Below are 16,565 nucleotides of genomic sequence, written 5' to 3'. Positions count from 1 at the left end.
ACTCCAGCCTTAAACACATTGCTTCAGGTGATCTCGGCAATTTTTGTGAATTCCCATTACAATCACACACTAGCAAAGCCACTCCTTGCACACCCATCGGAACATTTTGCCCAACTGTTTTCATAACTTAAGACTGTGGAAATTCTGCAAGATTTGCAAAAATTCAGTCTCGATTCTGTCTCAGTTTCCTGTAGTTCTTTAAAAAGGAATTGACTTTGCCAACATTGCAACGGTGTTGAGAAGCCAATCTGCAATTATCATCTGACATTCCCCTGGGTGAAAACAGTTATGAAACTTACAAATTTCTCCCAATTGTGAAATGCACGCAGGACCAAAATTGAACTTGTGTTTGAAGGTTCACAGTGGAATCTTAAGCACATGTACATACTTGCCCACAAATAAAGTTGCAAAAAACAGACCTAAAATCCTCCATTAGACTGTAGATAAAAAGCAGAACAGCGCTATAAATACAGTACAATGAATGAATAGCACTTTCCTATCTGAGTCATGGACAACTGGCTGTAGTGTATCATTGTGGAGGACACAAAACTCATCAATCAACGACTGGAACCGGTTGCCAGGCCTGAACCCTGGACTCATTTAAGAAGCAGTTTGAGGCTGTGATGGTAGGGTGGGTGTTCTGGAGGGATGAGATCAGATGGGCCGAAGGCTCTTCTTCATGAGGACTGATCTTGCAGTCTTGTGAACATTGGTGAAACATTCTGTCTCAGGCTGCCTCAAATCAGCTGTGGTAAAGATTAGAAACAAAAGAGGATGGTGAGACACCAACAAGCACATCCAAAACATCAGCCTGGCTCAGTTGGTAGCAGTCTGGCCTCCTGACCAAAATATTGTGGGTTTAAGACCCTTGTTGGGACTTGAGCTCTCAGACTAGGCATTACATGCCAGATGTAAGGATTATTATTTACGTCTCAATGTAACACTGAAAGTCTGCAAAAGGGCCATTCTTCAAATGAAATGTTAAAGTCCTCTTTGACTGTTCTTCAGATAACGGACTTTTTCAGTGTGTTGGCCAATATTCCTCCAACTAAATTAATCATTCACTTTACAACAGCAACAACAAAATGACATTTATAGAGCGCCTTTCACATCGGGAGGATGTCTCAAAGCGCTGAACAGTCAGGTGTCGGGGCCCGAGCATGGGGGAGGGGTGGTGTAGGGGTGAGGAAAGGCAGAGAAGTGAGAGGGAGACCAAAGGCACAGTCGAAGAGAAGGGTCTTGAGACCAGCCTTAAAGGAGGCAAGAGAGGAAGCGAGACAAAGTGACCGTGGGTTGGTGTTCCAGAGTGTGGAGGCAGAGAGGCTGAAAGCCCGGACACCGATGGTAGAGCGGGTCGGGAGGGAGACATGGAGCAGGCCAGAGCCCGATGAACAGATGGAGCGAGCAGGTTGGTAGGGAGCCAGCAGGTCAGAGAGGTAGGAGGGGGCAAGGCCATGGATGGCCTTAAAAGTGAAGATAAGGATCTTGAACTCGATCCCCTGAGGGATGGGGAGCCAGTGGAGTTGGGCAAGGGGGACTGATGGGTTCGTGGAGCCTGGTGCGTGAGAGTACACGAGCTGCAGAGTTTGGGATGATCTGCAGCATGTGAAGGAAAGAGTTGGGAAGGCCGATGAGGATGGAGTTACCGTAATCGAGCCTTGATGTGATGTTCGGTAATCGAGCCTTGATGTGACTTTATGGCTGCTTGTGGACCCTTGCTGTGTGCAAATTGACTATCACTCATAGATTGTACAGCATGGAAACAGGCCATTGGGCCCGACCAATCCATGCCAGTGTTTATACTCCACAGGACCCTCCACCCATTCCTTACTCTCTCTCATACCCTTCCATTCTCTTCTCCCTCCCATGTATATCTAGCTTCCTCTTAAATGAATCTACACTATCTACTTCAACCATCACTTTGGCCATCAAATGATACATTCTCACTACCTTCTACATGAAATAGTTCTTCCTTATATTCTCTTTCAGATGCTCTACACTTGATATTAAGTTACACTATATCATGGCACTTGATACTAATTACTGTGAAATGGTTTTTGATGTGATGGGCTATGAAATGCAAATTCTTTCTTCTTTTGACAGTTGGAACAATGTGATAATTCTGTAGAATATTTTGTACACGTTAATATGCTTTACCTAAATTCAGCAATGCAGGATCTGGATATTATTTCTCTGGGTTGGTTAGCGTAATGCTCTCCTACAAAGATAATACTTTTCAGGCCCAATCTCTCCATATTATAGGATGTGCTTGTACTGAATACTAAACATTTGTCATTATTGGGCATCAATTTTGACTTTGAATTGTCTGAGTTCATTTCTCATAATAATGTCATTCGGGCCCCATCACTATGGTGATAGATTTAGTTATTTTAATCTGTTATTATAATAATGCTGCCTCCCTACACCTCCCTAGAACATGGCACAGTTCCCTTAAATGATACAGATTCCTTATTTCTTGTGCTACTTAGGTAACAGTTCAGAGCTTTCATAAAGAAACCTCCTCAGTATGCTTCCCCTTGTTGAAGGGAGAGTCAGAGAAGTGCCTAATTCTGTGAAAGTTCTTTTGAATACCAGTGTAAACACAGGCCTGAACATAAAGATGTTCGTACTTTTGCACTAGAGAAAAGGCTAAAAGTCAATTAAGATATTGAAAGTTGAACTCATGCCAGATCGTGGTAAAGTTTGTGTGACTTGCCCCAGCCTCACAGGCTCTGAGCAGACTGTGCGTGCATTGTCCTAGCAAACAGTCTGCGTGTTTAGCATCACACAGTTTGGCAACTCATTCATTTTGACGGCAGCATTTAAACTTAAAAAAAAACAGAAAAATGCCAGATATGCTTTTTCTAACAAATCGTAGAAATCTTATCAGCTTCGGTTGGGCTTGAACACACACCTAGGACACACACACACAAACACAGGCTATGTAATCTTGAATCCTTTCACATGTTTGATGGTGTATATCTACATGGCTGTTTAGTTGGTATCTAATATGTAGCAATTACCAATCTGAATCAATAATACTGACATTGAATCAAAAACCCACAGACCCCCGGCTGGCTGTACTGTGCTATGCTGTGCAAGCATATTGCATTCAAACAGAGTTCCTGAGCATTGATGTAACACTCTCCCAGTTGTTTGGACACTCTTGTGAAAGTTTCTGAGTAATATTGAGCCATAAAGACCTCAAAAGTGCCTGATTTAATCCATGGATTTTACTGAGTGAGATCATCTCAACTGGGGCAGAAGTGAGGATGCTGCAATTGACCTCATTGTTTAACTGGAGAGGAGTGGGGGAGAGAGTCAGCTGGGACTTCTATTTCTGATCACTGCCCTCCCCACTTTCCCCCCTTGAAAGGTTTACATATGCTGTTTTTTGTGTATCAGTTTGGCACAAAGGTAGTACTCTCGCCTCTCAGTCAGAGGGTTGTGGAATCAAATTCCACGTCAGAACTTGAATTCATGTAGTCTAAGTTGACATTCCAATGAGATACTGGGGGTGTGTTGAGTTGTTGGAGGTGCCATCCTTCAGATGAGATGTTAAACTGAGGTCCCGTCTGCCTGTTTAGGTGGACATTAAAGATCACATGGCTTTATTCAGAAACAGAAGGGAGGTTCTCCCAGTGTCCTAGCCAACAATCCCCCAAATAAAATTGATCATAGCTATTTGTGGGACAGTGCTATGCGAGTTTGTGCTGTCGCCTTTGCCTACAAATATACAATCACTCCAATTGACAGTAGTTCCTGTGAAGACTTTGAGATGTCCTTCCAATGTGTTAAGGCACTAATATAACAAATGCAAGGATTATGATTATCATTGGATAAGAACAAGTTTCTCTCCCCTCCCGCACCAAAGCCTACTGTCTGATCTATAAACACATATAGAAACTTTTAGTGCTGAAGGAGGCCATCTAGTCCATTGATTATTACCAATAGTGACCCTTTTTTAAAAAAAAAATCCTCTTTCCAGCTCTTCTTCCCTTCTCTTAATGTTTTTATGCCTGGATGTATATGCAGTGTTTGTCTGGTGTGTATCCACTATTTACCAGGTGTGTTTTCCCAGTTGTTTAGCAGTGTTAGTCAGGTATTTATCCAGGGTTTGCCCAGGTATTTTATAAATTACAAGAAGAAGGACCACTTTGACAATGGACAATGGGAATGCATGGTGCATGTGAACCTCAATCCCCTAGCTAATGCCTTTAGGAAAGGAGGAGAGAAATGGGGAAAAGCAAAGAAGAAATTGTTTCACTGAGTTTAGCTTGAAATGTAAAGAGCACAGAATTGGTGCACTTTGAAACGTTTGAAATGATAAAGGGCTATGTCAAATGCAAGGTTTTATTTATTATTATTATATGGAGGCATTCTACAAAGTGAGAACATCCTTAGCTTTGCATGCAGTAGACACTTGATATGAGAGTCACTCATGTCCTTCATGCACAATGAACCATTCAACCATTGAAGTGACTGCAACCCACCTCCAAAAACCACCACTGCTGGCAGTCCACACCTGCAGTTCAGTAACATGTTTGCAGAGCTTTGCACAACGTGGCAGGCAAAGCATCCGTTCCCTCAAAATGCTGATAACAAATATCTGCAAGGTAATAAATGCTCGCGTGTGCTAATTACCATCAACAAAACATTTACTCTTTGTTGCCTGGGAGCAGTCGGATCAGGGCAGACTAGGGAGGAATTGCACATGGGTGTTTGGTGCAGTAAAGATATGTGGAGCTAAAAAATCCACCACTGTGCCAAGACACGACTGCTTTATGCTGTTACCTCTGATAGCATGAGCCCGGTTATCCAGCAGCAGAATCCAAAGTACACGCATTAGGTGATGTCACGAGGAGTTTGATACCGAGAGCCTGACAGCCAGTGTTAGTTTAACATAAAATGGCTGTTTCCTTCGTGTAATGCTGGGTAGTGGGGCACAGGGTTAAGAATTCCTCTGCTATTATTAAGCATCAGCCAAAATCGAGAAGGCTGGAGAGTACTAACAGTGAGTCTTTGGACTGTATTTTGAGGTGGCAATCTATCAATCTTCAGGTGAAAGATTTAGTCTGGGAAAAGCAAAATCACACAGGTTAAATAATTAAAACACAAGCTGCAATAAGAGAATCTGTGATAGTGTGGGTTGCTTAGTCCATTGTCCTTTCACCTGGGGAGCAGAGTTCAAATCTAGTGCAGACAAATGGAATGGATTAAAAAATCTCCCGTCTGCTGCCTGAAAGGGTTTTCAAAGAAATGAGTTTGAGTTATCCTCCTTGGGGTTTCCTTTGAGCTGAACTGGCTCCAAGGTGACATGTTTGGCAACAAAATGTCAGAATTGAGCCAATTCTGTGGGATCTTGGTAGCTTGGTTCCTGAGCTAGGCAGGTCCGCAGTATTCCAGGGCACTGCTGATAACAGCACAGGCAACCTGGCTCATCAGTATGACTTGGAAAGGCAGATCAGTTGTTAGGGGCAGGGAATCATCCCATTCATCTCCGGTTAACTTTGCAAGCCAAAGGCCTAATGGGTAGGGTGTACAAACAGCGGGAAAGCTTGCCAGACAGTGATATCAATGGCAAGCTACGTGGTTTTAGTTGGTTAGATTCCAGATGAGTTTGAATCATTCTGAACCCAGCAGGACATTCTACATCGTAATAAACTCTATTAAACAAAATTTCTTCTAATTTCTCCCTTTGCTCTCTTGGTAATTATCTTAAATTGATGCCCTCTAGTCATGGACTCACTCACCAATGGAAATAAGTTCTCCCTATTGACTCTATCAAAAACCCTCAATTTTGGGGCAGCACTTAGTGTCTAAGTCACATGTCAAAAATGACCACTTGTGCAAGGTACAGGAGGCTGAGTTACCACCTTTGAAAGTGGAGGGATGAGAGGAGGAAATGAAAAACACATTTCAAGGTCTGGTATCTAGTCCACTGTATCCCTGGAGGTGGCATGTTCAGTTACAGCCGTGAAGAATTGATCACAGATTATCCCCAATATGTCAGTTATTAATTTGTAAGTCGCATAATGGTGCCTTATATTGAACCTTCAACATGGCACAGAGCAGAGTTCCTGATCTCAACTATACTGAGGCACTAAGTGGAGGAAAGATGTCAACCCCCACCCCCACCCCACAGTGCTTAGAGCACCCCCTGGTGTCTGTATCTAGTACAGCATTGGCAGAGAAAGGAAAGAAGCTGGGAGGGGGGAGGGGAATACAACATTGCAATCCAGAATTGTTAAACTGTAAAATAAAAGATGTAATACTAAGAAAAAAATCGCTTTTCGTCTTTTGTGGCTTCCTTACAACAAACAAATAAATAGACAAAACACAAAATACTGCAGATGCAAATAAATGGAATGTGATGACATAGCTCAGTCACTCAATGTGGTCTCAATCGAGTGACTTTGAGGACTTGGTAAAACTTTCATAATGACATAACGACCATTACTTATACAGATAATTATCCTATACCATGTTGTAATGGTTCCACCTTAAAACCTACCTCTTCAACCATGCCTATGGTCATCTCCGCGATGCCCCCTCTTCCCTGTTCAGTATCTAACCCTGACACTGTAAAGCTCGCTGAGACATTATCCTAAATAAAGGGAGCGAAATATGTGTAAGTTATTGTTGATTTTGATAGATCAATATTCGATAAATATATAAATACATTAATATGTATTCGATAAAGTACCTTTCAAATCAGAAGGATATCTCAAAGTATGACACAGGAATAACTGTGATGTGTTGTGCTGTATATTTTATAGGCAAACTCTGAAATTCATTAAGTGAATGACCAATTCTATTTGGAGGATTGTTGACTAGGACACCAAGAGAAACTCTCTTCTTGTTTCAAATAGCACCATGGGATCTTCAACATCCACCTGGACAGGCAGACCGGACCTTGTTTATCATCTCATCTGAAGAACACATTTCCGGGTCCACTGGAATGCAATGTCAGCTTAGACAACATGAATTACAAAAGTCTGGCCTAGGCACTTGAACCCACAATCTCTGACTCAGAGGTAAGAGTGCTATCAATCGAGCCAGGCTGACACATTGCTATCAACTGATCCAGGCTGACACCATGCTATCAAGTGCCAGGCTGAAAAGTTGGTTTGGTCTGTAACTATTGAATGTTCAGGTCCATCAAATGTGTATAACACTGAATGATTGAAAAAAGCTTTTCACTTATTTTGTTCAGACTACTGGCTCAAATTAAAACCAACCATCGGAATGGTGCAAATTTACTCCCTCTGATGTTGGGTCAGAAAAAAACGATCTCCCACATCCTGACACTGGTTCAAAAGTAACTTGGGGGAGGAGCCCAGGGGTGGGGGGTGTTGGTGGGAGGGTGGGGGCAGGGGATTGATTCAAATCAGACCATTAAAGATTCTCGCCAATGAAACCTTTCAGAGGAATTTTGAAAAATGAAATGTTAACCCTTTGAAGGCTGCAGGAACTTGCATATATCAAACTAAAAATAAGAAAAAACAGTTTTTCTCTCTTTCCAACAATTGGGGTCTCTCCCTCCCTTCTATTCACTTCCCTATGCTTCCACTGGCACCTAGTGCACAAATAGCCATAATAATAATCTTTGCATTTGATATAGTGCCTTATCATGTCTTCGAACATCTCAAAATGCTTCACAGAACATACTGTAAAACCAATTGCACACAGCAGTGTCCCACAAGCAGTCATGGATTGAGTGACCAAATTATTATTATTTCTATTTTTTTGAAGAGATTATTACCCTCGAAAAAGTGATCTGTCAATTGATTAATAACCAGGTTCCTACTTACTTTTGGGTAAATAGAGGCTTGTGGAATAAAGAAACTTGCCTAATGTTTCCCCCCGCCTGGAAATTGAACCCAGGTCCTCTCTCTTGCGAGGTGAATGCTCTAGCCAATAGGCTATAGGACTCCATTATTTATGTATGAGCCTTGACAGTGAGTGTCAGTGGACTATTCAAGTGCAAATGCACCAGGTCTGAGCCCGATCCTATTCCAGCAGGAGTCTCTGGATTAAAATCAGGAATGCCAATTTTGTCTGACTTTCACCTCCCTAACCCAGGGGCATTTAGGACAATTATACCATGCCAGTAGCTAGCTCAGCACAAACCTTTCCAGTCTGCATGATCGTGGTGCTATACTAGGTGGTCCTTTCACACTAGGCCATTATGTATAATAATAATAATCCTTGCATTGGATAAGGCGGGTTAACATGTTGTTGAGGCATCTCAAAGTGCTTCACAGAATATATTGGAAAGTGAATTGACTTTATATTTGTGGGAGAAATGCAGGATGGCCCACAAACAATCATGGATTGAGTGATCACATTTTTTTAAAGAGATTATTACCCCCGGAAAGCGATCCGTCAATCGATCAACAATCGGGTTCCTACTTACTGCTAGGTAAACAGAGGCATGTGGAGTAAGGAAGCTTGTTCTAAGGTTTTGCTCCATCCACGAATTGAATCCGGGTCTTCTCGCTTGTGAGGCGAATGCCCTGACCACTACGTTACAGGACTCCACATTGGATGAGTGAAGTGAGTTATTTAGCTCCAACCAACAAGAGCAACATTCGATGCAGTGAATTAATTCTTGTGGACTCAACGATATTTTGCTCTGTTCATTCCATCAGAACCATCACCCTAGCCTGTGAGTTCAACAGGACTTGAAACCAAAATCTTTTGACTCACAACCAACAGTGCTACTAACTGAGGCACACTGACACCTAATCCACAAGCAGAGCATGGAGCCTTATATAATTTTTCTTTGCCTTCATGTTTCATTGAAGATGGTTGGGGGAAGTAAAGAGTGGTTCTGTTTCAGCGTTCTGGCCTGCTACCCTGCATGAGGGACACTAAATAAATGCAAGTTGTTGTTTATGTGCAGTTAGGAGGGAACCAAAAGCTGAGCAAAAGAAAGACAACCTTTTTCATTCCCACAGCCAGTTGTTAATATGTGCAATAAGCAATAAAGAAAACTTGAAACATGGTGTTGTTCAGTTAAGATACTCGAGAGGTTTCTTAATAAGAAAGAATTTGGATGTACTGTATAAGCTTCTGGTGTCCTGGCCAACAATCTTCTAGATAAAATCAGTCATAGCTGTTTGTTGTGACATTGCTGTGCGCAAATTGGCTGCTGCATATACTGACAAATACACAGTCACCAAATGACTAGAAATTAAATGTGAAGAACTTTTAAGAGATTTCTATGATACAGGATCTAAATGGAATAATAATAATAATCATTATTATTATAATAATAAACATGCACATTTTGAACAACCTCAGTAGCTACCTGAATTAAATATTATTGAAATTAATTTGAAATTGGATTTCAAAGCAGCCCGTAATATGGTTAGCCATTTATCCCATTCAACACAATAGAAATGATGTTGACAAAGCCTGGGGCACTCTCTAAGAAAAGCTTGATGAGGGTTAAACACCTGGCCTGTGTTCATTACAGCCGTGATATTTACTAACTTTCACCCTCCAGTCCTATCCTAACCACCTGTGACTGGAGCAAGCATTTTCTCTGCCTGGAAATGGAGGCAAATATATAGAGAAAGTCTCTTGAGGTGCCCTGCAGTATGAAAGAAATTGAAAGGCATTTATCTGGATGTTGCTTTTCTCATTGTTATTTTTGTTACAAATATCCAAGGAAACTCTTGGTTCATAACCCAGTGAATTCCACTCAACCTTTCACCCGCTTAAGGTCAATGAATTGAGTTGGAAAGAAAGAGCTTGCAACTATTACAGCACAATAAAACGCCTCAAAGACAATTGCCGTGATTGTTACTGACTGTTTTTGAAGACAAAATTCCCACAAACAGCCATCAGGTGAATCACCTATTATTTTTCTAGGCTAATTCCTGCCAGGCTCGCTTTCAAATTCCTCCATGGCCTTGCTCCTCCTCTGTGACCTGCTAACTCCATACCGACCGGTCCACTCCCTCGGTTCAGAAGACTTTGGCCTGCTCCATGTCCCCAGCCCGGCGGTCGGGCCTTCAGTCTTTGGAACTCCATTCCACAGTTCTTTTGATTCGCCCCCTTACGTCCCTTCTTCAAGACCCTCCTCTTCGACTGCACCTGCGGTCACCATCCTATCCACACCTCTATGCCCTCCACCCCTCCTGATTCCAGTCCCCAGCTCAGGTCAAATTCCTGACTGTCCATCACCTTGGAACGTCCTCCCGACGTGAAATGTGCTACATACAAATGTAATTTGTTGTTGCTGTAATCTGGAGGATTGTTAGCCGATACCTCTATTATGTTCAATGGGGGCCTATCACTCACTGACCCCTGAAAATAGCAAACTTTTCTTTACTTGTTTATAAAGGGATTGCATCACTGTTATTACTACACCTTTATTGCTTTGATTTTTCATGATCTTAGCTGCTTCTTTTATCCTTTAAGTAGTTTTTTTAAAATGAAAGTTGTTGATGCATTTTTGGATATCTTCAGCGTGTTTTTATTTCATAGATGAATTGTTTTCTTCTCCTCAATGTTTGGCTCTCAGACAGAGTATATGGCTCAACAGGCCAGGTTCCTGCTAATACCTCAAGAGCGAGTGTCAGGCGGTTATTCAACTGTTGGAGTCTAAGCATGCCCGCACCTGACATCCACATGTATGAGCAGGGGCAGAGTTTACAAAAAAAATCATAACTTACAAAAAAATTACTGAGTGTGGTTTTTCTTATTTTTAGAACTTTTCCTCCATCTATCTGGACCCACCCACATCTCCTTCACCTTTTCTCAGGGTTCCCCAAAGAACACACACTACTTCCCAGAGAATAGTTCCGGAACGAATCATCGCATCCCAGCACCTCTCCTTTCTCGCCATTCCCTCTTTGAACCCCTCCAATCCGGCTTCCGCACTGCCCACAGCACGGAAACAGCCCTGGTCAAAGTCACTAATGACATTCAGAACATCTGTGATCAGGGCTCCCTCTACCTGCTTATCCTTCTCGACCTCTCTGCCGCCTTCGACACTGTTAACCACTCCATCCTCATACACCGCCTCTCCCCTTTACTTAATCTTCGTGGACCTGCCCCTGCCTGGTTCGATTCCTATCTCTCTCACCGTCTCCACTTTGTTGCCTTTAACGGTTTCTCCTCCAGCCCCCGCACTGTCACGTCTGGCGTCCCCCAGGGCTCTGTTCCTTGGCCCTCTCCTTTTTAATATCTACATGCTCCCCCTTGGTGACATCATCCGCAGACATGGGGTCAACATCCATTAGTATGCGGATAACACCCAACTCTATCTTTCTGCCTCCACCCTCAACTCCAGGACCACTGCTGTCCTGACAGACTGCCTGTCAGACATCAAGTCCTGGATGAGGGCAAATTTCTTACAGTTGAATGTGAATAAAGACTGAGGCCCTCCTGATTGGCTCACACCAGCGCCTCAGCACCTCAGGCTCTGGCAGCATCAACCTCCCTGGTTGCTCACTTCAACTCACCAAGCCAGTCAGGTGTATTATTCGACCCTCAACTGTCTTCTTCCCCACATCCAAGCCATGACCCTCTCTACCTTCCCTCACCTCCGTAACATCGCCGACTCCGCCACTACCTCACCCCTCAGACCACTGAAACTCTTGTTCATGCCTTCATCACCTCCAGGCTCGACTGTGCAAATGCCCTGCTTGTTGGCCTTCCCAACTCCTTCCTCCACAGGCTGCAGATAATCCAGAACTCTGCAGCCCGTGTCCTCTCCCGCACCAAAATCCGTGACCCCATCTCCCCCACTCTCACCTGACTCCATTGGCTCCCTATCCCTCAGAGGATCCAGTTCAAGATCTTGGTCCTCATCTACAAAACTCTCCATGGTCTCGCCCCACCCTACCTCTGTGACCTCCTAACCCCCTACCAACCCACCCGCTCCCTTCGCTCAGCCGGCTCCGGCCTGCTCCATATCCCTCAACCCACCCGTCCCACCATTGGCGGGAGAGCCTTCAGCCACTCTGCCTCCAACTTCTGGAATTCCATCCCCCAATCACTCTGCCTCACCCCCTCCTTAGCCTTCTTCAAGTCCCAACTCAAAACCCTCCTCTTCGACTATGCCATCAGCCACCCTCCTTCCCCTCCCCTCTCGCCCCCCGATCCCAGCGGGGGTCTGAAATGCTGTACACTGTCCAGTGCCTTAGGACATCCTCCTGACATTGAAAGTTGCTATACAAATGTAATCTTGTTGTTATTGTTGTTGTAGACATCTGCCCTGTACCCAGAACTCTGCTCCTCTCACTTGTCAGAGTCACTGAAACAGGCACAGATGTGATCCGGGATGAATTTCCTTCTCATTTTCCCTACAATGGCATGCCTTGCTTCTGTATAGCGTGCACTCAGAACAGATCTGTTAATATTGCACTGTCTTGGCAAACATGAGCACACATTTGTGTCTCATCTCTTCCTGGAGCTTCTGAAATACATTTTTACTCATTGTGAAAATCCCCACATTGTTATAGCTAAATTCCAAATTTTCTTCCCTAAGTATTGGCATGTAATTGCAAACATGCTGCCAGCCCTGTAGTATTTTACTCAGGTGGCCATTTATCACATGTAAGCTCAAACAATGAGTCCTGGCAGGCTATTCAACTGTCAAGGCAGCACAGTCAAGCCTTATTCAAAATCCGCACGCACTTTCCAACAGGAACTTCTCAATAGCAATCGGGAGCATTCCTCTCTGACCTTTTTCCCTTTCTAGCCCAATGATGTTAGCTCACAGTGCAAACCGAGTATCACAAACCTGGGCTTTGCAGGTCTGTTCAGCTCAATTTCACACTGAGCAGAAGCTGTAGCTGGGAATGTTAAAAGTAACAACAACAACAAGATTCCATTTATAGAGCGCCTTTCACGTCGGGAGGACGTCCCAAGGCGCTGTACAGTTGGGTCGGGACCCAAGCAGGGAGGAAATGGTCAGGGTGAGGGGAGGGAAGGGAGGGAGCGAGGAGGGGGTAGAGAGTCGAGAGGGGAGCTGAAGGCACAGTCAAAGAAAAAGGTCTTGAGACCGGCCTTGAAGGAGGAAAGGGAGGAGGCGGCGAAGGCATTGGGGGATGGAGTTCCAGAGCCTCGGGGCTGAGGTAACCACCTGACACATCATAGACATGTACTTAAGAGTCCTTTAATAACCATAAACAATGTTTTTAGAAAAATCTTTGTTTACACGACTCCCTTAGAAAGAGAACAAAATGTTATCTGCTTTGGAATGAGTGTGCACAAGTGCAGCAAAGGGAGTTCTCCATTCTTTTCAGAGGATGTGCTGAAAGTGTAGGTCCCAGCTGATGTCAGTATGTAGGAGAAGGAAACTTGGAGCTTTCCCTAGAGGCCTCTATAAATGAGGTTTACTCTAAAACTAAAGAATTCTCAGGCACACAATGTAACATTTCAGAGCATAATTCTTAAATACAGTCTTAATTTTAAAGCACACTTTCTGCAATTACCTTTAAGAAATATAGAAAACCAGCTCCAAGATCAAAACTGAGCTCAACAATTCTGCACACTATGTGAAATGTTACATTAATGGAATAAATTTAAACCCAGGTAGAATGTTACCCCACAAATGTCTTTGTATCACACTAACCCTAACCCTAAAAGTGATATGTTTTTTGCCTCACATCATCCACTGTTGCCAGCCATACAACAGTCCTGCTTTCTATTCTTCTGAATTAGCCCCTCTGAATTTATCCCGATTCTTCATCAGGTCACAGATCACAAGATTGGTTTGGATGAAGAAGGCCCTTTGGCTCATCTGATCTAATTCCCCAGAACACCCACCCCACTGTCCTCCCATCACAACATCAAGCTGCTTTTAAAATGAGTCTAGTATCCTGGCCTCAGCCACCCCTCCTGACAATCTATTCCAGTCGTCGATTACTTTCTGGGTAAAGAAGAACTTCCTGGTGTCTCCCCTAAAGTTGCCCTTTATGACTCTAAACTCGTGTTTTCTTGTTCTACCATCATGTTGCATCCTAAAGGATTGTTCTGGGTTTACTTTTTCAATCCATCTAAAATTGGGCTCGCTACCATCCTACCTTTACAATGCTCACTCCAACGTGGAGTTTTTATTTACACAGCCCTCAGGGGGTTATTTGTGTAATATTGGCAAGGATAATAGCTGCAGGTCTACACTTGTCTCATCATCATCCCTTAAAAAAGGACAGCACAGGCTTTCTAAACTTTGCTAAAAATCTGTTACGATTTGAATCTATTATCCATCTTATGACATCCGTGTGCATATTTACATGTCCGGTTACACAAATTAATTTGGAATGAACACTGCAGTCGAGCCATTTACTCCTGGATTGGAGCCAAGCAATTCAGTCATGGACTGCTTAACCTTGCAGATGTCAATCTCTTAAGAATAAAAATATAGCGTGACTGTGAATGAGAAAATGCTATATAATGTGCACATGCTACATGCATCTAGATATTACATCAATTATTCATTAATAGATCGGTTTACAGTAAATATGTTGCCATAGTGCTGTGCTGCTTCACTGTTTGTGATTATCCATGAATGTTGCATAACAAACTTCTCCAAAACTTTCCGACAACAGAGCACATTATATTGGAAGAAACGCAGATAATGTTTGAAGTGTCTTCAAGTATCCTGAATCTCCACATCAAAGTGAATCAATTAGTTTTGTTGCATTAACCCACGGTCCATGTGAGACATTTTTGCATATGCCTGTTAACACAGAACATAAAAAGTATAACAGGCTCATAGAGAAGGAAGTTACACAATGCTAAAATGTAAAAACAAAATTTACCACCGCTACTTATTTTTCTTAGTGACAAATGTGAAATACATCAGAGAAAAGCAGCACAAGCGAGGTTGGCGAGTTGTCAGAATGAAAACATAAACATTGGTAGTTTATTTTCAAAAACAATACTTGTCATTTGAAAAGCATTTTTGCCCCATTCACCCTTACCTCCCATAACAAGTTACCCCCCAGAATCTGTTATTTTACTTCATCACAAGGGGTGAGGTTCAATCCGAGGACATCTTCATGGAGCCTGTCAGCATTGCTTATTGGTTGCTGTGAAGGCCATGTGAGTGATGTGGGAAGAGTCCTTCCTCCAAACAGTTTTCCAGCAATTCTGCGAGTGCATAAAAGTCGCCTTTATACAGAAACTGGAAACAACAACTTGCATTTATATAGCACCCCTCAAAGCAGGGTTGGCTTCCAGAGCGCTTGATAGTGACGGAGCATGAGCCAGGGGGAGGTAACCCTACACATGGTCTTCAGGCGCAAAGGATGAGGCTTATCGCCAGTACTAGAGGTCTTGAGTGGAACAACTGGATAGGTCAAGCACCTTAGAAAAAAAAGTCTGAGAGGGACTTTCTAGAAGTATATAAGATGTTGTTTTTTGGGATAGAGAAAATGAACCTAGAACATAACATGACAACCTTTCCAGGCATTAAACCAATGACCATTATTTACCAACAACCAATGACCGTTGGAGTCCTGTAGCTCAGTGATTAGAGCAGAATCTGCTACCATTCTGCCCCAAACCCATAGCTTCTCCAGATCCTTACAAACCTGTGCATATTGATTTTTCAGTTTGGCTTCAGTGTCATGTGCAAATTGGGACCTCCATATCATTTCTAACAATATTTCAGCCAAGACGAGACAGCAGGACAAGAGGGCACATGGTCAAGATTGTCACAGGTTTGAAATGCACCACTAAGGTAATCAAAAGGCGTAAGTGGCTGGGTGAGACCAGAGAGTTGCATCTAAAGAATAGTTTGATGGTGTAATGGGAAGATGACAGGGTTGGTGTTCTGAAACGATGAGATCAAATGAGCTAAAAGGCCTTTTACGTCTGAAGCTCTCTTATATTCCCGTGAACTGCTTTTTGATCATCTCCAAATTCTTAGGAGGAAAAGTAAACACACATATTATACTTTTAACGAGTGATTGACATATGAACCTTCTCAAAGTCCAGCTGAACAGCACCAATATTAGTGCTCTGATCCCTTGGGAGATGTGTCTCTTACGGTGGGTTGCAATTTCCAATTGTAACCTCATGGAGAAGCCTGAGTGCTGTTATCTTGCAGGCTTCCCACATTCCCTGCATATAATGTCTCACATTTCACATGAAAATGGTCATTTGAATGAAGTGCTGAAAGGCTAGACCCTGCTGTGCGCAATTGGTTGCCACATTTCACACACAAAATATACGGCCAATTCACTTTGCATTATATTCTACGAAGCGCTTTGGGAAGTCTCAACAATGTAGTATCACGCGCTATATGAAATGCAAGGATTGTTATTATGCTACTACCTAGAACAGAGCAATAGTGGCTGGAACCTCAGCTACTGTTGAGTGATTAAATGTACTTGGCGTTATCAACCACAAATATGTAGGTGAGTGCATTGATCCATGCAGCCTTCACATTCCTAAATTCAAAGACATATCATTATATGAATGTCCGCTGCCAAAAAATTAATCACAAATGTACATGCAAATTATCCTGACTTCACACATTACTCTCTCAATTCAGGCCAATTATCCATGTCCCAGATCTTTATGACAGATGATAG

This window comes from Callorhinchus milii, unplaced genomic scaffold (assembly GCF_018977255.1).
Source record: "Callorhinchus milii isolate IMCB2004 unplaced genomic scaffold, IMCB_Cmil_1.0 Scaffold1, whole genome shotgun sequence".
NCBI lineage: Eukaryota > Metazoa > Chordata > Chondrichthyes > Chimaeriformes > Callorhinchidae > Callorhinchus > Callorhinchus milii.
The sequence above is the reverse complement of the archived record's forward strand: the minus strand, read 5'-3'. Positions refer to the sequence as shown.